The 26,753-nt window shown below is 42.9% G+C and overlaps 1 protein-coding gene across 4 annotated transcripts in view; it reads left to right on the forward strand.

Moving 5' to 3' along the window:
- Positions 1-2,060: 2,060 nt before the first annotated feature.
- TMEM150C (transmembrane protein 150C) overlaps positions 2,061-26,753 on the forward strand; it is an 86,086-nt gene continuing 61,393 nt past the window's right edge. Inside the window, exon 1 of one of the 4 annotated variants that reach the window (XM_046655573.1) lies at positions 2,061-2,080. The gene's annotated coding sequence lies outside the window, so the exon portion shown is untranslated. Of the gene's footprint in view, positions 2,081-4,832; positions 4,980-5,165; positions 5,216-26,753 lie in introns of those variants that run through there. The other 3 variants (XM_046655571.1, XM_046655570.1, XM_046655572.1) reach the window with 3 other exon arrangements.

Consider the following 26,753-nt stretch of genomic DNA (forward strand, 5'->3'; position numbering starts at 1 on the left):
CCCCAGGATTCCAGAGGCCCACTACTCTCTTCTGTGTTAACTCTTTTGTTGCTGGTCACGGCAAGGTCTCAGGGTAGAGGCTGGGGTAGCCGAGTGGCGGGCAGCAGAGCAGGGCAACAAAACTATAAGGCTGAAGCAACATCTCCTAGCTGGAACTTTAAAAGACTGAATAAAAATTAACTAAATTCCTCAAAAACAATCATTTGTGACAAAAAGAATATCATACTATAAAACGATTAACCTTTAGCTCTCTGATTTAGGGTTTTTTTTTTTAATCAAATAAATAATGAATGCCTTCCATAAACTTAGTGCATGTTGGTAAAAGGTCCAAAGAGAGGGGATTGATTGAAATCAAAACTGTTCACACTCTTTTAGCTTATCCTGCTGCAGAAAAAACAACAGTCTGAGAGTCCAAATGGGGAAAATGGGAATACAGTGAATTTCAGAACACGGAATCTGGAGTTAGTTGAAGTTCCCCCTCTGAGCACCAGTCACAGACCCCTTTGCAACTCTGCTCTCCCTCTGGAAGGGGAGAGTGAGAGGACAAAGAGGAGAGTGATATGACAATACCTAGCACTCAAGAGAATACAGGAAAGTGCTTAGGGATTCCCAGATCACAGTTGCCAAGCACATAATATGGAAACTGTCACCAAGGTAATTGTATCAACCTCAGCCACGTGTCAGCCTCCAAAAGAAGGCACCCCTGTACTTGTCAGTCCGCAGCATGGAAACATTTCTCCCATGCCCCTCCAAAGCACTGCAGGACACTCAAAGGGTCTGCTGGGCCAAGGGCTGCTGGCCCGGTGGAGCTGACTCTCAAGAATTACTAAGGTCCTTGATCTAAGACATGCTGTATGTGGCTGTAGCCTTTTCAAAACAGAATATTCTGACTGAAAGAGACCTTTTATTTAATCCCAGCCCTTTAGAGATGAGGAAACCACGTTAGCCAGCTATTTAGCAGAAATTTAAACCAACATTTAGATCCACCTGGATCTTTAATCCAGTATCCTTACTTCTAACTCTCTTGTTGGAAAGTTTAAGCTATAATTTATACACACATGAAGGCGGTTTCTTGATACATATCATTTATTTGTAAATCAGGTAAGATGCCAGAATGACACATCTTCAGAGGTTTTAAGGTATAATATGGAATGCATTATATTTTTAATGTATAGCTGATACATTGACCCAGCGGGACTCATGGTATAATCAGAAAACAACTTTATTCTCTTTTATCATGCCTGTTCCAACCTGCTTTAGGGGGCTAGTTGTTTTCTTGCATAGGAATTAATGCACAAGCCCTATGACTTTTTGGGTCACTTTCAAATAATAAAAAGGCCTCTGGTTACTTTTAGTCAAAAATACAGTCTTTATCGGTCATTAATATGTCTGGTACAGTGAAACAACAAAAACCTCCATACTTCCCTGGCAAAGAGGAGTGATGGCAGACACCCTCTGTATTTCTCCCAGCCTGGGGCTTCTCCCCTCCCACACTCACTAGGCTGCCCAGCTCCTCCAGGATTAAAGGGAGGAAGAGAGAGAGAAGGAGGCGGAACGGCCTTGGGGGACTCTAGCCGGCGCGTGGCTTACTCTGGCCATGGAGATGACACTTTCTCTCATGGGCACTTTCATGGGTTTGTCAGAACCATCCTCACCACCACCACCCTGGGGAGTCTCTCACCACCCATTTCCTTGTCTCAGGCAAGTTCATTTTGTCTCTGATTGGTTGCTTAGATCCCCTCCTCCCTGCGGTCCCCTCCCCCTTCCCTGGCCCCTGGGCATCTGGAGGCAAATTTCCAGCTTCTTTCTGCTGAGTTCTCTGCCTTTCCAAGCAGCGCTGTTGGGCAAGATTAAAGCCAAGCCCACACTGTCTGTCTCACTCTTAGACTCGTCTTCCGTGGGAGTAAATTACTTCCCCCACCATAGTCCCTACCCTGTGTTCGAGCCGCTTTGGCAACCCTGGCCCTTTAGATTTCTCAGGCATGAGCCAGACACCAGTCCATGGTGTTCACCAAACAGCAGGGGACATATCCTGAGCTCTCTGAGAGGCCTGCCTGAAGTCCCTTTCATCAGACTTCAGGTGAGAGAAAGCCCCCTTGGTCCATCCCCGGGCGGGGGGGGGGGGGGGCATAGGAGGGGCCTCTTAGAACACTTACAACATCTTTTACAGAAACCCTTCTTAGTCCACAGCAGTCTCCATTTCAACCCTGTTATACTTCAAGATAAGTGACAGGTTGAGGGAACACTCCTTTGCGAGTCCTACCTGGTAGTCCTGCGCCCTGTTCAGAATGTGAGAATGGCGGGCAACAATTACCTGGGGCCTCTGTCAAAATGAAAATAAAATAATAGCTCTCATTTAACATCCTGTTTCCAAATGTATTCTCCTTCTCTTTGCAATGATCTCTATAAGGTTTTCTTTAATAGGTAGATGTTGGTAAAGGTCAAGTGCCGTTTCGATGAACTTTGTATGGTTTTGTTGTTTATTGGAGATTATTTGAATTATCAGTGGTTGGATAAGGGTTGGCAATAGCTTTGTTATACAGCGATCTTTTTTGTTATAATGAGATTCATTGCAATCTGACCAGCAGCTGGATGCCCAGAATCCCTGGGATCGTTAGTTATGAGTTGCGCTTCTCAAATCTGTTTTTTCAACTGAATCAGGGAAGTGATTTGAATCATAAACAACAACAAATTGGCTGCCCGAATGAAAGGACATGAGCCAGAATATAAAATTTCTTTGTAATTCTAATTGTTCTGTAGTGGTTTCAGTTAGATAACAAGTTGGCTTGTATCAGAAAAACCACCATCCCTACTCAGGTGGATGCACGCCTGTGCTGCCCCCCAGGAGGGTCAGCAGACTTGCTAGGGCAACATGGTGTCAAAATCACTTTGTTTCCTCGTGGTCCTGTGGACCCTGCATATTGGTCTCCATCCTACCCTGCAGTTTGTGGCCGGCATCTACCTCCAGGCCTTAAACGCTGTTTGTTCTGTACTTGGCCCTTTCCTCAAAGCCTGAAGCATTTTGGAACCCTGTCGACAGATCATTTAAGAACACAGGATGAATCTTTATATACATTTTTTAAAAAGACAACCAGCTCTGGGATAGTATCTCGATTTTACACCCATACATGATTTAAAATATCTAAGGTCATATTGAGCACATAGTGGACAAATTCTAATGGGTGGGATATCAAGTCCAATAGAAGAAAGACAAATGCACAGAAAAACTTGTCTTGCTGGTCTTCAGTTCTCTTGAAGCATCACTAGAACCCTCAAGACATTAACAGAATCTGCTTATAGCAGCCAACTCTTCTCCGTGGCCAGCATTTTAACATAATATTTGAGCTGTCAATGTCACTGCCAGGAATGTAATTTATTTCACTCTTTGTGTTTATTTGGATGGGCATTTTGGAGATGAAGGTAGCAGTGATTTAGTGCTGCTGACAAATGGCACTCAGCCTGATGTCCTCACCAATCCAGGTTGGTTTCTTAAGCAGAATTGGGCTTGGCTCTAGGTGAAAATTAAAATGTTCAAATAAATTAAACATAGCATAAGGGTTCTCAATCCTCCCATACAGAAAAGCAAAAGTAAGGGCATTTTACAAATTGGGATCCTATTTCCAGGAAAGCCAGTGACTCAGTCAACGGCGAGTCAGAATCACCTGTGACTCTCTGTAAAAATATCATGTCCAGGCCCCATTTCTCCCCTCAGCCCTCACCCTAGGTTCTGACTCAGGGGGTCTGAGGTGGACCCAGGTATTTGCATTTTTTGAAGCCCCCACTGGTGATTCTGATGTACAGAGTTGAGAGGGATCACCAACAGCTTGGGTGGACCCAGAAGTTTTAAAAGAATGGATTGGAAGAAGGTCTAGCTAGAGGGCTCCTTCAGTGACCACGCAGAGCAATGAATGGCATAGAGGGGATGGAGGGGGGTGGGAGTGTCACATCAGAGCGGGGGTTCATGAACCTCCTCAAGCAATTCTTAACTTTGAGGGAGTCACAGATCACTTTGAGAGTCTCGTGAAAGCCACAGCTACGCTCCTCAGAAAAATACACAAGGCTAACCCCCACAAAATTTAGCACATACTTTGAGGGGATTCTAGATTAGAATTAAGTTTTTGGTTTTGTTCTTTTAACCAGCTGGATGACAGTCCCATTCATTCAGGTAAGGAAAATGAGAGAGGCCAGCTTCCTGGCCTCAAAAAGCTCACAGTCTAGTAGCCAGGAGAAAGCAGTAGCAACAAATCAATATACACAAACGTAGACAATGATTACAAGAGTTGTGGGGGAAGGGAGAGTTCTGGAATGTTGATTTGGAGAATTTGAACCTTGTGCTTTGAGAGGCAACAGATCATAGGAGACAGGTGTGGTATGAGGCCCCCCCAAAAGAATGGAGGTCAGTCTGACTAAGGGAGGTTGATAAAGGAGGACCTACTGTGGGAGTCCCAGGAGGCTACGTTTGGAATAGAAGTTCACAGACAGCGTGTGATAAAAATGGCATTGATCCACGCTGCTGCTGGAGGTCACCGACCTGGTGCCACCGGTGGGTTGGGGTCTAGGGTGGGGTAAGTTGTTAACATGCCGATGAATAAGGTTTTATAACAGACTCGGAGGAGACACTGGGAGGAAGAGAGCAAGCTGGTGCTGGGACGGCGGCCTCGGAGCCGCTGTTCATCGCCAGGGTCAGAAGTTGGCCCTGTGTTTGTTCTTGAGGATGAAAGAAAACCGCGGGAGAACGCTGAGCGGCGGAGAACCACATTCAGCCAGTGGGCATGGAAATGAATTTTAGCTGCTATGTGCAAAACCCCTAGGTGTGTGGACCGAAGGAAGCCAGCCAGAAGGTTACAAGGGGTCAGGAATAAATAACCAGCAGGCGGAGGATCCCAGATTCCGTGCTGCCTTTTGTTGGGTGAGGAGCGCCAGGCAAAGCGTCCACAAAGGCTCTGGAAAGCAGCGGTCCACGCTCGGCTCCACCGCGGGTAACTCTTGGGGGCCCCGCGGGGTGGGAGCAGCTGGAGGCCCGGGGCGGTCGGCTCTCCCCCGAGGCCTCGCAGCTGGGACCCCAGAATAAGTCGGGGGCGGGCACGGCGCGGCGGGAGGGGGCCCGGCGCGCAGATCCCACCCCTTCCTGAAGGAAGCGCCCTCCTCGCCGCCGCCGCCGCCGCCGCCGGTCACGGCCCCGCGAGGCAGCCGCGGCCCCGCCGCACCGGAGCAGGTAGGCGCGGCGCCCCTCCCCCGCCCGGGCCCGCCGGGCAACCAGGGGGCGTCGGCCCCGCTCCGCGCCCAGCCGGGAGGCGGAGACCCGGGCGGCGGGGTCCTCCCGGCCGCGGGGCCCCGCTCGGCTTCGGCGCCCTCCCGCAGCGCCCCGGGCGAGGCGCGGTGCCCGGCGGCGTCCCGGGCTCCCGGCGGCGCTCCCCGCGCCCGGAGTGGGGAGCCGGCACGACCCGGCTCCGCCGCCGCCGCAGTGCCGTCCCCGAGCCTCCGCGCCGCCCGCCGCCTGCGGCTCGGCTCCCGTCCTTTGACAGGTGTCCCCGATCGCCGCCCCGTGCAGATCCCCGGGCCTGTTGTGGTCGGGTGGTCTCTGGTCAAGTTTGGCCTCCCACTCTCACTGCCGTTCGCCGTTCACTTTACCGTGAGCCAAGTCAGGCTGGGTTGAGAAGCGGGGGACCCGGGAAGGAGGCACGAACTTGCCTTGCCCTGTGCACCGCCCCCCCCTCTAAATGCACAGTCTTGCTTTCCTGTCCTGGGTGCACACTTGGGAACAAATGGGATTTTCGGTTTCTCCGGGAGATGGCGGTGGGTGGGTTACCGAGGCTGTTTGGTCGTCCGTTGCAATAAAAAAGTGATTAGCTTTGGGTTATGGAGAGAGCCCTTGCCTGGTGATTTTTCTCCTCCTGAAATGAATCAAATCGAGAATGAGAGTGGTTTTCTCATTTTAAATCCACAATCCTTTTCTCTCTACTCATCCCTCCCCTGCGTCCACCCCTACCTCCATAGCACTTTCTTATATCCGGAACACTGCACTGGTTTTTTGGTCGGGTTTATTGCAGCCAGACTGTCTTTCATGGCTGAGCCAGGACTGTGACCACGAATGTGAGAACGTAGCCTGGTTGGGGTGGAAGCTCCTCTTCTCCAGGAAACCGGCTCCGACTTCCTGCTTGCCAAGTGCTGTGAGGGAACCAAGGATACCAATAATATGTTTTTTAAAAAAGTTCTTGGATCTATTACAACAGCACAGCCTAAACGGTAATATGAGTTTCTGCTTCATTTCTCTGCTTGAATCAAAGGCAAATTTTTAATAATGCAGGGCTGTAACTCCATCCTGGACTGCAGTTCATCAAAGGATAGGTAAATGTGGATGTATAGAGTCTATAATAACAGTTAATAAATTGACCTACTTAAAGTTGTCAAGGAAGAATTGTTAGGTTCACATATGTGATATTTGCAGATCAAAGAATTTTAGTCTCAACTCTCATGTATTAAATTCCAAACTTTTTCTTCTCTTGTGTCCTAGAGACACCATGTTTCCAAGATTAGCTGTAGCTGCCATCTCTTAATGAACTAGAAATGTGAGTTTAATCTTCAAGGCAAAGCATAGGAATTTTAATGGTGTGTCTTTATTTATACATTATTTAATAAATGTTTTGCAAGCTCACTAAATTGGAAGCTCAAAAACCGGACATGGTAAATAAGAGGATAAAGAAGTTTTGCTAACAATAATGACTAGTTGGTAGATGTTATGACTTTGAACAAACATATTAAAGTATTTAGAAAATGCGTGTTTATTATATTCTGCCATTAACTGAAGGCAATGTGTTTGAATTATTTAAAGCGTCTTTATAGCAGTTGCTTAATTCGTATATTTCTTATCAAATGCCTTTCACAGGTTGCCTTGTGAGGGGAGATAGTTTGCGCTGTGGAGTAATTTTTTTTGCATGCACATAATAATGCCTAATGTTTAGGCTTTGTTGTAGAACGGCCACAGACCACAGTCACGCTCACAACGACCTTGCAGGGTTTTTGTGCTCACGTTACCTGCTTTGTGATCCTCAAGAAGGAGGATACTTTGCTTTGCAGTCTTGTCTGTACCTCTTGTTTCCCCTGTGACCTAGGCACACCTCTGCAGCACAGTGGCCAGATTAGCAAGGCAGCCTGGAGCCACCAAAGAGGAAAAGCTGGCTGGCCCCTGCAATCCTAGCCATTGGGTTTTATTATAATCTGGCCATTTGGGATCAGTTCAGAAACCAATTAAGCAAGACAGACACTGACAAGATAATGTATCACCTCTCACTCTCCCCTTCCCGAGAAGAATCTACAGCACTCAGAATCCACACTCCCGTGGTGATTAGAGTTCCGTGAGGCTCAAATGAGCGATGTGCTAAAGTTCTCAAAATGTGATACAAAGACCAAATATTACTGAATCCGAGTTTAAGTTCATGAAAAGGCTAGGAACAGTCCCAGGGGTGTAATAAATATTTTCCTTATCTTAAGGCAACAACAGAAGTGCATCCCTGCTTGTTTAACTGTGAACTTTTATTCCTGGAGCTGACGTGCCATGCATCTTTCTGTTTTTTCATAAGTTGCTCTAAGGACTTGCAAACTAGCTCGTAAATTAGTAGAAATTTAACAAGCTATTGTTATCGCCAAATTATCATTTCCTGGCATGTTTGGATCTTGAAAGATAACTTGTGTCGATGGAAAGTCTTAATGCAAAGAGATTTTAGACAGGCTGATTGGAATGATACTTTGAGATAATAATGGAATCTTTGGCAATCGCCTTGAGATTCAGCCCCACAAGCCAGCTCTGCTAGATAGTGCTTGGAACTCTTTACCAAATGAGAAATGAACAATTTTCTTTTTAGCATGTGTAAATGGCCTTTTTCTAGATCAGTGCTGTCCAATAAAACTTTCTGCAGTGGTGGAAATGTTCTATAATCTGCACCAAATGGTAGCCGTGAGCCACAGGTGGCAATTGAGCACTTGCAATGTGTCTAGTGTAATTGAGGGAACTGAATTTTAAATTTTATTTAATTTTAATTAATTTAAATAGCCACATGGGGCTAGTGGCTACCATATTGGACAATGCAGTTCTAAATTCTCTCCACTCGTTTCCTGCAGAGATACCACTTGATGGCAATTATCCCTTAATTAGAAGAAAGTGGAACTTGGCATTGATAGAACCAGGAGTTAAGATTTGACTCCGTGATCCTGTTGTTATGAAAAAACACTTGCAACTACTCTGAAGAAGGTGTTTTACGTTGAAGTTCAACTCTACTCTAAAAATAAAGTTTCTTGTTTTAATTTCCAAGTGTTGGCTAGCCACAAAAGTAAGCATCCCCCAGAGTTGTTTAGATGCTTGGCCTCAGGTGTCTGTGTTCTTGAACTTATTTTATTATTTGCTGTTTTGCACAATATAGAATCATTTCTTCTTAGAGTCAGTTTCTGCACTTTTCAGTTTTTCAAGGGGAGGGGGATTTGGAGGGAGGTAGGAAGCTGATGGTGATGCAGAACTCTTCCCCACGCCCTCTCCTGCAATCGCAGAAGCCCTGTGAGAAGTCTGACGAAGGAGTACCAGTGCCTCAAGGAGTGGCTGAACTCTCTGCCTTGGCTGGGCCCTTCTTGTCTGGTTTCTTTCCCTTGGGCTTCAAACCCAGATCCTCTCACTCAGCCCAGCCCCTATGGATAAACAAATCCACTTAAAAAATAACCTACCATTATTTTTAGTAAAACCATTGAAATGGGATTTTATTTAGCATCTACCATGTTGGCTCAGTTTTTTAACTAATTTGCTTTCATTAAAGCCATTATTTTGACCATTTAGAGGGACACACTTTTAATTAGACTTTTTCACAGGACACTGTCTCTCATATTCCTTGGGTGAGTGACGCTCTGTCCCCCAGCCGTGCGCCTGGGAAATCTCTCCCCAGGACAGAGCTCAGGGTCCTGGGGCTTCTCCTTCTCTGGGAGACACTCTCCCTCAATCAGGTATTTAGAAATTTCTCAAATGTGTTTGTGCATACTAACTAAAATATAAGTTAACCCCTAAGTTGTCTCTGTCCTTAAGGTGTTAACCCTCTAGGATGACATTTCCCAAATTAGTGTCCATCCCACAAGGGGATGGGCATGCTCAAATAACTTTAGGAAATGTCCCATATGATCTTCTTTTTTTGGAGATTTACAATGCACAATAGCATAGTAAAGCCTCTAAAATGAGATCTATATACTTATTTAACTTTTTTATTGTTAATGTTTGCCAAAAATATTGTCATACAACACTTAGCATAGTATTTTTCAAATCACACATCCTAGTCATGAGATCAATTTAACAAGTTAGGGTCAGCATTTCTTTTAATGAAATGGAACATAGGCTGGGAATTATCATTGCATCCCTCCGAGAGAGGGTTACTAGTGTTTGATGAAACTTTTGGGTCCCAGTGTAGAGCAAGTGCAAGGCCATGAGGCAGTGGAGAGTGGTGGTTAAGAGCGCTACAGAAACAGGCCCCCTGGGTTCCAATCCTGACTCTGCTCTGCCCAGTCCATGTATAGTAAGCACTATATAAGCATGGTCATTATTTGTATTATTATATAAATGTATGTATGTATGCCGGATCACGATGTAAAATATAAAATACTGCCTCGGAAAGTAGGCTTGAGACCCACTTTGGGAAACACTGATCTAAGACATATGTAATAGCTAACAATAATGAGCAACGTTACTGAGTACTTACCAAGGGCTCCAGGCTGACTGCTGAACCTGGGCAGCCTGGAGACAGAGCCCACGAGTTCAGCCACCTCGCCTCCCATACTGCAATGCAATGGTGGTAGATAGATGGACGTCTGCAGACCTGTGAAACGCCAGCATTGTCCAGCATTGCACAAGTGCGGAAATGAGCTGATGACAGCTATTTTCTGTGTCAGATGAGGCCAGATGGGTGAGAGGGAAGTCATTGCACATTTAGGCCGGAAGAGACCTCACTGCTGCCAGCCTGTGGCCTCTGAAGGCTAATGCCTTTGGACCGAGAGCCTGGTGCCCAAAGAAACCCGAATGACCCAGAGACTAACTACAGATTGTGTCTCCAGACTTCAGTCTTCCTTCTCACTTCCTAACTTACGCATGCTGGTTTGTAGCAAATAGTCACAAATATTCTGAATAGATATTTCTGTCCCATAAATCCCTCACTTTCTTCTACATTCTGAATTATTTGTTTTTCAAAATTACTTCCTGCCCGTAAATGCTTCACGATATATTCTTAATAAATGGAAAACAGTATTGTTTTAATAATTTCATATAAAAGGAGATATCTTTTTGTCATTGTTGTTGTTGTTGTTGTTTTGAGGACGATTAGCCCTGAGCTAACTGCTGCCAATCCTCCTCTTTTTGCTGAGGAAGACTGGCCCTGAGCTAACATGCCCATATTCCTCTACTTTATATGTGGGATGCCTACCACAGCATGGCGTTTGCCAAGCACTGCCATGTCCGCACCCGGGATCTGAACCTGCGAACCCCGGGCTAGCAAGAAGAGGAACGTACGCACTTAACCGCTGTGCCACCGGGCTGGCCCCTCCAGCTTCAATTTTAAGATATCTCCTGTGGCCGGCCCGGTGGCGCAGCGGTTAAATTTGCATGTTCCTCTTCTCCGTGGCCCGGGGTTCGCAGGCTCGGATCCCAGCTGCGGACATGCCACCGCTTGGCAAAAGCCATGCTGTAGTAGGCGTCCCACATATAAAGTGGAGGAATATGGGCATGGATGTTAGCTCAGGGCCAGTCTTCCTCAGCAAAAAGAGGAGGATTGGCAGTAGTTAGCTCAGGGCTAATCTTCCTCAAAAAAAAAAAAAATTGAGGCTGGAAATCTTTTTTTTTCCCAGTGCAATCTAGAAAGTAAAACTCATTTCATTTTAGAAGTAGATTTCAGTTTTCCTCAAAGGTCAAACTACATCGAAGTGATCGCCTCTCTGTAGACTGTGCCAGGTAGGAGAGAAGAGGCAACAGGCTGTCATTGTGGTTACTTTTCTTCTTGAAAAGGTACAGGGAGGCCAGCCCGGTGGCATAGCGGTTAAGTTCTCACCCTCAGCTTTGGCAGCCTGGGGTTCGCTGGTTCCCATCCTGGGCACGGACCTACACACGCTTATCAAGCCATGCTGTGGCAGGCGTCCCACATATAAAATAGAGGAAGATGGGCACAGATGTTAGCTCAGGGCCAATCTTCCTCAGCACAAAGATTTAGGATTGGTGGCAGATGTTAGCTCAGGGCTAATCTTCCTCAAAAAAAAAAAAAAAGTACAGGGCTCTGTCTAACATACTAAAAATCCTTAAGATATTCAGACTTTGTTCAAGGCTGTGGAATCGTCCATCTCCGAGAACAGTATGCAGACTCTATCTGTAGAATACAAAGGAGTGAGATGAAGTGTCTTTGAAAAAACATAGAAAGTCATGTAACACTTTTAGGCAAGTATAGACAAAGCTTAAGAAGTAATTGTGGTTAACTTCGGCAGTAGAGGAAATTAGCCTGTACTTTACATGGTGTTATTTAAGTGTGAAGCAATTATAGTGAATTATAATGGTTTTCAACTAAATGTAAACATGAATGTCTCCAAAAATAGCATAGCCTTACTATCATCAGACATTTCATTTATTAACAAAGTAGACTTCTTGTGTTTTTTTACACTTATGATGACTTAGCTGCCAAAGAAATATTTTAGATGGTAATCACTGGAAGTTTGAAAGCATAAATTAAAACTGTACGTAACTAAAATGGGTATTATATTTTTTTAACTGGGCTGGTCAATAAAATAGTCTTTCAAATTATTTTTCATTCTGTTGATTCATAAGTGAAAAGGTGTCAATTAACAAATGTTGATACCATTGTAAAGCAATCCAAATAGAAATGTTATTTTTCCCTGAACTTGGAGTGTTTGTGAATTATAATTCTGTGGTGGAATTGTCCTGTGATTTCTAATGGAAATACAGCTCCTGGAATTTCAAAATTCTACTTTTCACCAAGACTTATTTACATAGAAATGTTGGTAACTAAACTGTGCCTACATGCTGTAGCAGGAATATTAACTTGTGGGTGGCAGTTTTTCTTCCTTGTGGTATTATGTTCCCACGTAGCCTAGACTTCAAAAGTATGTCATTTTGAAAAATTATCCAGTGTTGTCAGTGACAGCACAGTGTTCACAAGAACCATATTTATCTCCCTGTAATTTTAGCAGCTAATAGACTTGTTCTTGAGAAAGCTGATTACCTTTTCCATGACATTTTGATTGGTGTTTTTCCATTTTAATTTGAGCTTATATGTGGCATAAAAATTGATTTAAATGAAAAGGAATGGGTTGCCATTTGTATACCAAAATTTTTGTTGTATGTGTATGTGCGTAAAAATAAAGACAAAAATTTTCCATTAACTAATCTAGGGAAAGGATACTATTGTGATCAAATAGTGACACATCGTGGTCTTGTAAGATCAGGCCTCTGAACCAAGTGAATGTTCACTTACAGAGCCATAAATCTGGCAATTCAGAAATGGTGTCCTTTATTAGCTATTGGGCAATATTTGTGAAATCGAAAATTTGTGAAATTGGGAAATATTTGTGGTCTCTGGCTCGGAGTAACTTTTGTTTTGCACTGTTACTTCCTCCTTATTCATAACACAGATTTTAACTCATTTTATCACATGGGAAATTAAAGAGGATTGTTCTGGATGATAACTGCTCCCCTACTGAGCATCTAAGAGCTAGAAAAAGCCTTTGAAAGTCACATAATTTATTTCTTACAGTCTTGGCATGACCACAGTCATCACAGAGAGGTGATGTGTAGACTCCATTCTACTTTTAGACTATGAATATTTTACATTAGTTCTTGACATGCTGTTTATCCAGGCTGACTTACCTGAACTTTGATGTTGAACCAAGGCTCACTTCAGTTTCATGTATCTCCTGGTTTGCTTGCTTGTTGAGTATTTACCTTGTCTCTTCAATTAAATCATTGTTTCTTTGTGTATGAATTGTATTATGTAATTTTTTGGTATCCCGCTGGGTTATCTGAGGACAGAGGTTGGCAGACTATTTTGTAAATAAAGTTTTTTGGAACACAGCCATCCGCATTGGTTGCATATTACCTGTGCCTGCTCTGCATCACCACCGCAGAGTTGAGTAACTGAAGCAGAGCCCATCTGACCCATAAAGCTGGACATCTCTACTATCTGGCCCTTTATAGGAAAAGTTAGTCAACCCCTGTTCATCTGATACTCTTCCTATGGGGTCCTTGAAGAAAATGTGAAAAAAATGGCCTATTACAAATTATATATGGCCAATTGCTCTCTTTAGGGACAGATTACACATCTGAATGACCAAATGAATGTTGAATATTTTCTCTCTTCCTGTTCCACTGGCCATTGACTGTGAAAGAAAGTGTCATCAGCTAGTCTTAGGTGTTATATAGACCTGGGCCACTAGCTGTGTAACCTTGAATAAGTTACTTATATCTTTTAAGCCACTGTTTCCTTGTGTACAAAATGAAGATAAGAATGATACCTCCTGGGGCCGGCCCCCTGGCCGAGTGGTTAAGTTTGCGTGCTCCACTGCAGGCGGCCCAGTGTTTCGTCAGTTCGAATCCTGGGCGTGGACATGGCACCACTCATTGAGCCATGCTGAGGCGGCGTCCCACATGCCACAACTAGAAGGACCCACAACTAAGAATATGCGACTATGTGCCAGGGGGCTTTGGGGAGAAAAAGGAAAAAAATTAAATCTTTAAAAAGAAAAAAAAGAATGATACCTCCTGTTGGGAGATAATTCTCCATGCATCCCATGCATTTCGACAGGTCTTACAAAGAGAGGCACTGACTGCCTTCTTCTCAAGGCATGTTCTTCTTCTCAAGGATGTTCGTGTAGTGAACAAACACTCTTGGATGATAGGGATAGTGTTGCCCTCAGAAGTAAAGTGCAGGCATGCTTTTATCCAGTATAATAGATTTGAGTTCCCCCAGCTCAGAGTTCCTGTCCAGTGATGCTACTCACTGCGAGTGCAGGTGTTATGTGGCCCTCTTTGTGACAACCTGCAGGAGTTGGAGCTGGGGAACGGGTGCAAGAAAATGCTGATTACTCCAGCTACTGCTATTGCTGTGAGTAATAAAGTCTTTTGTCTCTGACCCCGAAGTCTTGTGTCTTCTCCCAGCATCCATGAAACTGGGGCAGGCTAGATCGTGCAAACAGCATAAAATCTCAGACTTTCACAGTTCTTGGACAACTATTCTATGGACTTTTTATGAGAATTGAATAAGGTAATGAATATAAAACATTTAACACAGTACCTGGCATATAGTAAGTGCCCAATAAATGTTAGCCATTAATTACTATCTAGCTGGCTATTAACCTCCAGTGTGAAGTCGAGTCCCAGTTTTGTGTGGACAACTAATATCTTAAGATGATGTTTTTTCAAACTGTAGGTCACCGAGGCTATGCAGTTAAGTAGGTTTATTTTTTTAATGAAACAGGAAATAGAATATAATTGAGTAATAAAATATCTAAATTAATATGTAGTAAGGATAACTATTGATTTTTAGGACTTTCAGTTTCAGTTATATGCATATATATATATATATATATCTGTATACAGGATTATGATAAAAAATGTATTTTTTTATTGTTGGTCAGGGTCAAAAAAAGTTGGAAAGCCACTGCTGCCCTACTACATGTATGGAACCGTTCAGGAAAACTTTTGTTCGTGAGAGCATCAGATTACTTTCTTAGTTCTCCTTCCTGAAAAGGGCTCTAAAGGGCCATCCTGACACATCTAGATGTCACTGCCGAGAAGAAAAGACCAGAGATTCAGTTTGTTCACCCTCTGCATACTACATGGCTCAGTTTTCCCATGATTGGCAGGAAATGAATATAACCACCCAGGTTATTTTCTGAAGAAAAGGATTTTTGTATATTAGCACTGTTCAATAGAACTTTCTGTGGTGATGGAAATGTTCTGTTTCTTCGCTGTCCAATACAGTAGCCACTAGCTATTGAGCACTATTGAGCGCTTCAATATGCAACTGAGGAACTGAATTTTAATTAAAAAAAATTAAAATTTGGATTAATTTAAATTTAAATAGCCATTTGTGGCTATTGGAACACACAATTTTAGGTTGAACGCAAAAGTGTGGTTTCCTCCAGTACAATTAACAGTATGAGTTGGCTTCTGGTACTATCCTAAGGTGTAGTGACCTTCCACTGAGTTGTTCAAACAGCCATTGACCCTTGCCCATGGCTAGCTTGAGCAGACACTGGGGGGAAGAAGTGCTTGACAAGCTGCTACCTTGGACAGCGCCACAAGCCAGGAAAAAGTCGCAAGGACATAGGGGGCAGAGGTTCTCAACCCTGGCTGTGCAATGGAATCATCTGAAGAGCTGAAAAATCAGGCTGCACCCCAGGCCAATTAATTCAGAGACTTTTTCTTTTTTTTAAGATTGGCCCCTGAGCTAACAACTGTTGCCAATCTTTTTTTTTTTTGTCTCTGCTTTTTCTCCCCAAATCCCCCCAGTACATAGTTGTATATTTTAGTTGTGGGTCCTCCTAGTTGTGGCATGTGGGATGCCGCCTCAACATGGCCTGATGGGCAGTGCCATGTCTGCGCCAGGATCCGAACTCGCAAAGCCCTGCACCGCCGAAGCGGAGAGCGTGAACTTAACCACTCAGCCACAGGGCCAGCCCCTAAATCAGACATTTTTTAAAAACTTCCCCGGGTGTGCTATTGTGCTCTCTCAGCTGGGCAGCATCACAGGTGGGCGAGGCAGCCTGTGTGCTTTGATGCTCCATCATAGTACCAGAGGCATGCCTGTGGTCAGAGGGTAGGGGAATGGCACATGAAAGACAGTGGACCCCTATCTTACCTTAAGCAGAAAGACTCCAGCTTATCTTTAGTGTTGGGAGCTGAGTTGTTTTCCTACCCAGTTGCCCTGGCAACAGAGGCTCCCTTGCTCAGTGGGGCCAAAGTGCGAATTTGTGTATGACAGAGTTGAGTTTCAAAGATGGAAAAAGATGGGCTCTTACTGACTGACTCACATGTCCAGTGCCTTCCATTTATATATTCAGTAAATATTTATGGAGTCCCTACTGTGTGTTTGAGATATGCTGTTCTTGCTCCATCTAGTCGGGGAGACCAACATGTAAACAGTTATCATACAGTAGGGTAAGCATTATTATAGAGAGAAGAATCATAGGGGCCTTGAGAGCACCCAAGAGGGGGCACTTATGGGGGGAGAGACATCAGGGGGCTTTCCCAGAGGTGGTGACACCCAGGTTGAGTCTTATAGTATCAGAAAAAGTAGTCACATGAAGAAGGGAAAATGAAAAAAAGAGCATATACAGCCTGGGAGGAGGCCGTGGCCGACATTTTCTGTCCCTCTCAGACTGAACACTGTAAGACAGCTCCCTCCTAGGGGAGACCCTCCCTGCTGTTTTAGCAAACCTCATGGGATATCCTTCTCCTAACCAGCCTGCATTATTTATTCACTCACTCACCTATTCGTTCAACAAGTGTAATTTATTGAGACATTACTATGTGTAGACATGATCTGGGTGCTGGTGATGGAGCAGTGAACAAGCAGACAGTGTTCCTACCTTCAGGGAGTTTTATATTCTGGTGGGGAAGACTGACCAGAAATAAATGAGGAAATAGTATAGTGTATGGCTATGTGCTATGGAGAAAAATAAATTATGGTAAAGAATTTGGAGGTACTGGCCATCCACCTATGTCCACAACCACATCGTCCTACCGCCTGCAGGACCGTAACTTGTGCCAACACGACCTCTCATACCCACCTCCCCTACCCCCATATATCACATCTTGTACTTTCACTACCTCTTAACTTTTTCACTTCTAGTCCTTTGTTGATTTCCCCCTATTTTTTCCTCTTCACCCTGGGAAATCCATGATTAATAAAGTTCTCGACGTTTTTGGCCGATTGCTCTCTCACCCTCCTAAATGGGTCACTGCATAAAAAGGCTTGTCATCCCCAACTTTGAGGCTAACTGTGGTAAACCACCTCTCACCCTTCCTCATCCCTACGCTCCATCCAGCTCCTAGTCACTTCTGTTCATTTCTTGAAGAACTGAAGATCTGGCTCCATGTCTTCCCTTACCTCCCTGACTTTTGTCATAGTCCTTGGCGACGGCACCATCCTAGATGATCTGACTATGAATGTGGTCTCAAAATCCATTGGACCATCTTAGTGAGTTCACCTCCACTAAACCATCACTACTCACTCCCAACCCTCTATCCAAATTCTTGTCCAGCAGGTACTTTTTCACCTCAGAAATCTTAACCCTGGTATCCCATTCTCTGAACAAAGCTATATCTCCTTCCAATTCTTTCATACCCTACTTCCTCTGCCTTGTTAACTTGAGATGTCCAGTCTCTTGACTTCCTTCGACTGTCAAACTCTTCCTTACACATGCAAATATATTCATATGCATCTTCATCTCCTTTCCTCAGAGGATGTGGTATCCATTTTTCCCCATGTTTAAGGCTGGTCATTACTTGAACCTTGAATGCCATCTCCTCATGCCTCCTTCGGAACCTTTTCTCTGTTAACATTCCCTTCTCTTCTGTGGTCTTGTATCTCTCTCTACTCTTTACTGACTTCTTCCCGTCAGCCAAGCATTTGCAAGTTTCTTCCATCCTAAAAAATAGTCCTCCTAGGTTAAGTAAATTAAGGTGGATCTCTATAAGAGAATACTATACAGTCATCTGAAATATTGGTGGAAGTGTATATATCTCATGTGGAAAGATGATCACAAAAATAAGTGAAAAAGTATTAAAACAGCTTTATTAGTGATACTCTTTTCCAAATTTTATTTATTTATATTTTTATTTTTAATTATGATAAAATACACGTAATATAAAATTACCATCTTTAACCATTTTTAAGCATACAGTTCAGTGGTGTTAAGTATATTTACATTGTTGCGTAGCCAATCTCTGAAGCTCTCATCTTGCAAAACTGAAATTCTGTGCCCATTAAACCACAGCTCCCCATTTCCCCTCCTCCCCCAGCCCCTGGCAACCACCATTCCACTTTCTCTGTGAATTTGACTACTCTACGTACCGCATGTAAGTGGAATCATACAGTATCTGTCTTTTTCTGAGTGGCTGTTTCACTTAGCATAATATCCTGAAGGTTTATCCATCTTGTTATAGCATGTGTCAGAATTCCTTTCCTTTTTAAGGCTGAATAATATTCTATTGTATGTATAGGGCACATTTTAAGTGATTTCATTTTTGAAGAAAAATAAATTTGTTAGTATATGTAATTATATATAAAATATATACACACACACGTAAAAGATTGTACATCAAAATGTTAAAAGTGATTTTCTCTAAATTGTGGAATTTTGGATACTTTTCATCTTCTTGTTCCTGATCTGTACCACCTAAAGTATTTACAATGAACACAGTTCCCTGTTGTAAAGGCCAAAAGAGACAGACCTTCAGTGGCTCCCCGTCAGCTCCAGTCTAGTCAGCCCCATGATCGGCCCCTGCTCTCCTCTCCAGCTCACCTTTCACCACTCCTTGCCTTACCCATGTGCTCAGAGCACCACAGAACTCTGGTTCCTGCACACACGGGGGTGAGTGCCTTGGGGCCCCTGCCCAGGCCACCGCAGCTGCATGGGAAGCCTCCACATCCCTGAAGGCTCAGCCGGGGTCACTTCTTCCTTACCTGCCCGCCCCCACTCTTCGTGCTGGGTCGGCTGCCTCCCTTTGGAGCTCCCTACTTCCCGGTACCAGTCTCTGGTGCTGCACTTGTTTCCTAATTATCTGTGAGCTGCTTGGGGGCGGGGACTGTGCGTTTGTCTTTGTATTCACAGCACTTAGCACAGAGCCTGGCAAATAAGCTGGGCAGCTTGGGGAGCCGCTGCTTGTTCAGAGGGGCTGGATCGCTGGATGCTCAGAAATGAGGCTGGAAAAGTAGGAGGAAGACTTGCCCCAAGGCCCTTCATTCAGCCACATCCTGCTGCCCCTTGCATGAACCCTGTAAAGATTTAGAAATACTTCACATTCCACTAAAAATAAATTAGAAATTAAAATTGTTGAGGAACACTACATTTCTATCTTAATGATACCGGTGAACTCCGGCCCCCCGTCCTTGGTCATGTGGCTATGCTGGGGCTCCCATTGTGTTGGGCTCATAACATGCGTTTGGTAAACAGCCGTCAACCTCTAATGACCCTGTAGTTCCCTGCCATCAACTCTCTCTTCTCTAAATTCAGTGACTTTCACAGGCTGAGACAGGAGTTATTTGGGAGCCCGGAACACCTTTATTGTCACCCTCCAAGTCATAGGATAGTGACTGGCTGCTTACATTATGTGTATGATTGATCCCAGTCAGGACCCTTTTGAGAAATAAAAAAGTCGAAAGACCTACTGCTGGCATGGCTTTGGGTGCTGTGTTTAAGCACCCTGGTGAGTTAAGACTTGACTACTGAATCCTTGTTGCACTTGATGTTGGACTGAGAGGGGCTTACGCTCGTATTGTGAGTAATAGTGGTTCACACTGGAAAGCTGTAATGGGCCTCTCAAATTTGTAAAACAAATTCCACAGGCTGGTACAGTTTAGTAGTTTGAGATAATTCTCTTACATGTAAAAGGTGGCTTCTAGGCCTTCTTTACAGGGGGATTAAAAGGGCAGAAGGAAAAATGGAAAATAGTTTTAATTTCCGTGGAACTGAATCAGTTGGGGCCATCTTCAGCTTCTCAGCCCACTAGGATTTATCTTGTTTTTCCTTGAGCAAAGTGGCCCACTGTAAGTGATTCACCCAAAGCATCTGAAATAATTTTAGCAAAAATTATTGATGACAGGACATTTAATGTTTGAAATGATCTGTTTTTCAACTGTTGCACCAATACGTGGTATATTGGCCTGTGCTGTTTGCATCAGAATCACAGTGGCTTCATTTAGTGTTTCCTTCTTACCAAGATCGGATTCTTTTTGTAGAAGTTTGGCTAGACTACATAGTCCTGATTATGATGTTGTCTTTTTTCTTTTGTTTTTGCCCAGTAGGCCAGAAAAGGAAGTCACAACCTCACTTGGAACAAGCATTAGACTTGGAGATAGGATGTCAGCATTTAAGTCCCGGCCTAACCACCCTCTATACTGGCTACGTGCTTGGATAAGTTATTTAATTTATGTGTTAGAGTTTCTGTTGTTCATCAGTGACATGTGGATTTATTTGTCAGTCTTGCTCACTAAACTGTAAGCTTCTTCAGGGTAGGGGTTGTGGCTTGCCCATCATTGGAAACTCAGTACGTGGGATGGGGCCTGGCAAGTCAGAACTCGAGAAATACTTGTCGAATAAATCAGATTCATCTTACTTCTTTCATGGGTTGTTTGGAAGAGTGGGTTGGATGAGCAGCAGTACAGTGTAGTATCAAGAGCACAGACCTGTGGGGCTGGCCCGCTGGCACAGCGGTTCAGTTCGCACATTCCACTTCGGTGGCCCAGGGTTCGCTGGTTCGGATCCTGGGTGCAGACAGGGCACCGCTTGGCAAGCCATGCTTTGGTAGGCATCCCACGTAGAAAGGAGAGGAAGATGGGCAGGGATGTTAGCTCTGGGCCAGGCTTCCTCTGCAAAAAAGGAGGATTGGCAGCAGATGTTAGCTCAGAGCTAATCTTCCTCAAAAAAAAAGAAAACAAAAAAGAGCACAGACCCGGAGTTGGGCCCCTGGCTCCCAGTCTTAGGGACATGACATCAGGCAGGTTACTACCCTCTGTGCATCTGGGAAAGTGGATGATTGTACCTACCTCCTAGGATTCTGAGCATTAGATGTGCCTGCCACAGAGGAAGTGCTGTATACATACCAGTTATTGATATAACATGTGAAAGGCCTTTGCAGACTGCTAGTCACATAAAGGTAATATTTATTCGATGAGGTCTTGCCAAGTATTGGACACAGTGTGAAATACTTACAGTACTGTGTCTTTCCCTAGCTTAACGAATGGTAATTCCCTTCTGTTTCACATTTTCCCAAGCCCAGCTAGGGTGCCTTTCACTTGGACCCTTTTAATGACACCCTTGATGTGAATGTAAGGTTCAAAGAAGGGCTGACCTTGGGCTGCCCAGCCCGGAACTGCTGCTTGCTCTCTTTTTCCACTGTTTGCTGTGTAGAAATAACTCTGGTCAATTCCCAGGCATTACAGATTTTTAAGATTGTGTTAAATAATAATGATTTCATATGGGAAATCAGTGTAGTAGTTTCTACGCTGGTGTCCCTGCCTCCGGCCTCTTGGTCACTTGAGTCTGTCATGCACAGTGCTGTCTGCCTCATCTTCCCAGCATTTCTCTTTATAAGATCTCCTTGGCCCAGGAACGCTGGTTCCTGGACCAAACCCAAGCTACTGGAGTTGGCGTTCAAGGCCAGGCATAATGTGAACCCATTTTATCTATCCATATTTTTCTTCCATTTCCTAATTGTAGACTTTTACTGCCCTCTCACCTGGATCCAATCTTCTTACTTTCGTTTTCATGGTTCCCACACTGAAATGCCCTTGCTGGCCCATTTTAGTTATTTACATTTGCCCACAGCTTTTCTTTCTTTCTTTTTTTTTTGTGAGGAAGATTAGCCCTGAGCTAACATCTGCTGCCAATCCTCCTCTTTTTGCTGAAGAAGACTGGCCCTGAGCTAACATCCGTGCCCTTCTTCCTCTCCTTTATATGTGGGATGCCTACCACAGCATGGCTTGCCAAGCGGTGCCATGTCTGCACCCAGGATCCGAACCGGTGGACTCTGGGCCGCTGAAGGGGAGCCTGCACACTTAACCGCTGCGCCACGGGGCCAGCCCCTGCCCACAGCTTTAAGGCCCACCTTTTTTTGTAGACCTTACCTCTTCCTAAATATTGATTGGCTTCTTCCTATATTATTGCATTTGATTATATTTAATTTAGAGCATTATGAGGTGCCCTTTTAAAAATCAGTATCTTCTCATTAAAGATTCAGACCAGTGCAGGGGAAAAAATTGTTTTTAAGAAAGGACTCGGGCTGGCCCAGTGGCGCAGCGGTTAAGTTCGCACCTTCCTCTTCTTGGCGGCCCGGGGTTCCCCGGTTCAGATCCCGGTTGTGGATGTGGCACTACTTGGCAAAAAGCCATGCTGTGGTAGGCATCCCACATATAAAGCAGAGGAAGATGGGCATGGATGTTAGCTCAGGGCCAGTCTTCCTCAGCAAAAAGAGTAGGATTGGCAGTAGTTAGCTCAGGGCTAAACTTCCTCAAAAAAAAAAAAAAAGGACTCAGACTGTTAACTTGATAATATTCAAATTATTATAAGTTTACCAGCTAGGCATTCAGGAAAACTATACTTGTTTTATAGGCGTAAATAAAAACAAATTAACATTTCCTCTTGGCAGCAGTAATTCCACCCTACTGCACGTAAAAAAAGCCCTGGAGTCCAGACCATATGCGGTAAAACAAAATAATATTGTAGAGCAAGACAGGGTTACTGTTGCTGTGAGGGGACTCATAAGTCTCTATTTCTGGACTTTTATAATGCATGAGGCTTCAGCTGCTTTAGTATATCAACGTTGCTTCACTATTAGACTATGGATAGCCTATGGAATTAAGAGTCAGAACCCTGAAATCACTCAAGTATGTAGTAGGATTCCATAAATGTTGTCAACAGACTCATCTGTGGTCTGTTTTTTGCTCCTCCCTGATTTAGTCTGATTTGTACATGTCAATTCACCTCTCTGTACGCATTTAGTACATCTTCTAAAATACCAAGATCTTGTTAAACTTAAGCTATAAGGAAGTAAAATCCTATTGTTAGAGTATGAACATATCACCCGTATCATGAGAATCAGCATCATCTTCCTTTTCCTTCCCCCTCTTTCTTCTTTTCTTTCACATTATGTGACATAATTATATCCTCATCACAAATATTTGAGGGGCTGGCCCCGTGGCTGAGTGGTTAAGTTCGTGCGCTCTGCTTCGGTGGCCCAAGGTTTCACCGGTTCAGATCCTGGGCACAGACACGGCATCGCTCATCAGGCCATGCTGAGGTGGCGTCCCACATGCCACAACTAGAAGGACCCACAACTAAAAAAAATACGCAACTATGTACCGGGGAACTTTGGGGAGAAAAAGGAAAAATAAAATCTTAAAAAAAGCACAAACAAATATTTGAGGTAGGTACATTAATCTACTTTTCAAAAATAAATAAATTGGAATACACTGCAGAAGAGGCATTCAAATCTAGACCACTCTTTTTTTTTTTAACCCAACTTTTTAAAATTTTTTTTATTTTTTCCTTTTTCTCCCCAAAGCCCCCCAGTACATAGTTGTACATAGTTGTATATTCTTCGCTATGGGTCCTTCTAGTTGTGGCATGTGGGATGCTGCCTCAGTGTGGTTTGATGAACAGTACCATGTCCGCGCCCAGGATTCGAACCAAGGAAACACTGGGCCGCCTGCAGCAGAGCGCGCGAACTTAACCACTCGGCCACGGGGCCAGCCCCTAGACCACTCTTTTATTATACCAACTGGTATTTATTACAGTATAAAAATAAAGTTTAATATGTGAATGAAAAAGATTTCAGTGAGTACTTTTAAATAACCACAGAGCTTTGCAGGGGTTCTCATTTCCCTAGAGGAAATTAGCCAGGATAAAAAGGAATAAAGTACAAAAGAAATAATGCACAGGAAAAAAAAAACTTTTTAAGAAAACGCCCTTCAATTTTGAAGGCTGCCAAGTAATGAACACTAATCTCTTCTTTATTAATTTAACTACTGAAAGAACAGGTAGAGACATCGATGACTTATTTCATGAATCTCCAAATAAAACTAACGTTCTTCAGGATGATTAAGTAGATTGTAAAGAGGGACTTAGACACAAATTTCTTTATGTAGTTGTGTGTTGTATGTTTCAACTGTTATTCCAGATGAACGTTAGAAACACTGTCAAATTCCAAATTAATCCCCTTGAGTTTTTTTATTGAGTTCTTTGATCTCTGTAAATTAATTTGGTAACAGCGGCTTTCTTCACAGTATTTTAATTAACTTTCCAGGAACATTGATTCCAGTTTTTGTGTCTCTCAAAGTTTTGTGGGGTTTCTTCATGTACATTTCTTATTACAGATAATCCTAGATATTTTATGGTTTTTCTTGCTGTTGTAATTCTATTATGTTTCCACTTTTTTCTGTATATAAAAGCTGTTTGAATTTTCCTCTTTTATCCAGCCCTTTATATGAACTCTCATTAATTCCAATAGTATTTTAATCAATTCTCTGGTCTCATTGTTGCGGATAATAATTCTATTTCTGTATTTCTTATGACTAGACCCCTTATTTCTGTCTCTTGTCTTATTGAATTGGTAAAAACCTGTCAGAACAGTGTTAATAATCATAGTAATAGTATTCATTCATCCTAGTTTTGTTTCATAGGAAAGCTCTCTTTTCACACCAAAAAATGATGTTGGCTGATTGTTTTCAAGAAATACTCATCATAGAATCCTTCTGTTCCTAGTTTTCCTAGATATTTTGTAAGGGATGAGCACTGAACTTTATCAGTCTTTTCAGCATCCTCTTAAGGATTCTCTTATTTGACTTATTAATGTATTGCATTATATTCATAATATAATGCTATATTTCCTAGGATAAACTCTCCTAAGTCATGGTTTATTTTTCTTTTAGCATACTGTTGACTTCAAATGCAGTTTTCTATTTGGGTCTTTTTACTCATATTATTCATCAGGGCAATATGTATGTGTATTATATATAGTTGCGTTTGGGGATCACCTTGTATATACACTTTTTTTGAGGTATAATTGATATACAACATTACATTAGTTTCAGGTTCAACATAATGATTTGATGTTTGCGCATATTGTGAAATGATCACCACAATCAGTCCAGTTAACATCTGTCACCATACATAGTTACAGAATTGTTTTTTATGATGAGACCTTTTAAAATTTATTCTCTTAGCAACTTTCAAATGTGCAATACAGTATTATTAACTATGGCTCCCATGCTGTGCATTACATCCCCAGGACTTATTTATTTTATCACTGGAAGTTTGTACCTGTTGACTCCCTTTACCCATTTCGCCCACTCCCCTGCCTCTGGCAACCATGTATCTGTTCTCTGTATCTAGGAGCTTGGTTTTTCTTTTTTTAGATTCCACATATAATTGAGATCATACGGTATTTTCTTTTCTCTGTCTGACTTATTTCCCTTAGCATAATGCCTTCAAGGTCCATCCATGTTGTTGCAAATGGCAAGATTTCATTCTTTTTTTATAGCTGAATAATATTCATTGTGTGTGTCTGTGTGTATATCTATCTATCTATCACATTTTCTTTATCCAGTTATCCATCAATGGACACTTAGGTTGTTCCCATGTCTTGGCTATTGTAAATAATTGGCTATTGCAATGAACATGGGGGTAATTGTACATACACTTTTATATCCTGAATTTTCTTCTTTCTATAATGTAAACATTTTCCTCTGGCATTAGAAATTCTTCAGAACATATTTTAATGGCTGCACAATATATTATGGATGTATTATAACTTCCTTAACACCTTAAAAATATTTTTCATTGCTTTAAGTTTTTCCTAATTTTTTGCTGTTATAAATAATGCAAAGATGAACATCTTTATATATAAACCTTTGTTCATATCGCTGATTGTTTCCATGGTATATTGGTTTCCAAAGGCCACCAGAACAAATTACCACAAACGAATGGCTTGAAACAGCAGAAATTTATTTTCTCACAGTTCTGGAGGCCAGAAATCCAAAACCAAGGTGTTGACAAGGCCATGCTTTGAAGGCTCTAGGGGGAGAATCTTTTCTTGCTTTTTCCAGCTTCTTGGGACTCCTGGCCTTCCTTGGCTTGTGGCAGCATAACTCCAATCTCTCCTTCTGTGTTCACATGGCCTTCTTATCTATGTGTGTCTCTCTGTGTCCTCTCCTTTTCTTACAAGGGCGCCAGTCACTGGATTTAGGGCCTACCCTATATCCATGATGATTTCTTCTTAGGATCCTACGGTCATGCTCTGAATGATGATGTTTTGGTCAGTGATGAACCACATGTACAACAGTGGTCCCATAAGATTAGTACCGTGTAGTCTAGGTATGTAGTAGGCTATACTATCTAGGTTTGTGTAAGTGCACTCGAAGATGTTCACACAATGATGGAATTGCCTAATGACGCATTTCTGAGAACATATCTCCATTGTTAAGTGACTTGTGACTGTAATAGCATCTGCAAAGGTCCTATTTCTAAAAAAGGTCACATTCACAGGTAACGAGAGTGAGGACTTGGATATATCTTTTTTGAGGAGGACACAATTCAACCCACTGTGCTTTCTGTGAGTAGAAATACAAAGCCAAAGGATAAGCCTTCTAAAAATAAGCCTTTTGATACTTACTACCAAATTGTCTTCTAGAATGTGAGAGGGCCCAACTTGTTTATCACTGGTGATATAAAGAGTACCCATTTATCTACATCTTCACCTGCATTAAGTATTACCATTAAAAAAAAATCTCTGACTCTTGGAAAAGATAAAAAGGGAAACTCATTATTTTAAAAATTCTATTTCATTAATTGTTGGTGAAGTTGACAAAATTTTTATGTATTTAATATGGACATTTGAATTCTTCTATTGTAAAATGTTTGTTCACGTCTTTTGCCCATTTTTCTTTCAGTGCATTAGCCATTTTCTTATTGATAGTGTCATTACTTATGAAGAATATTAGCCCTTTGTC

The sequence above is a fragment of the Equus quagga genome, chromosome 3, assembly GCF_021613505.1.
Source record: "Equus quagga isolate Etosha38 chromosome 3, UCLA_HA_Equagga_1.0, whole genome shotgun sequence".
Taxonomy (NCBI): Eukaryota; Metazoa; Chordata; class Mammalia; order Perissodactyla; family Equidae; genus Equus; species Equus quagga.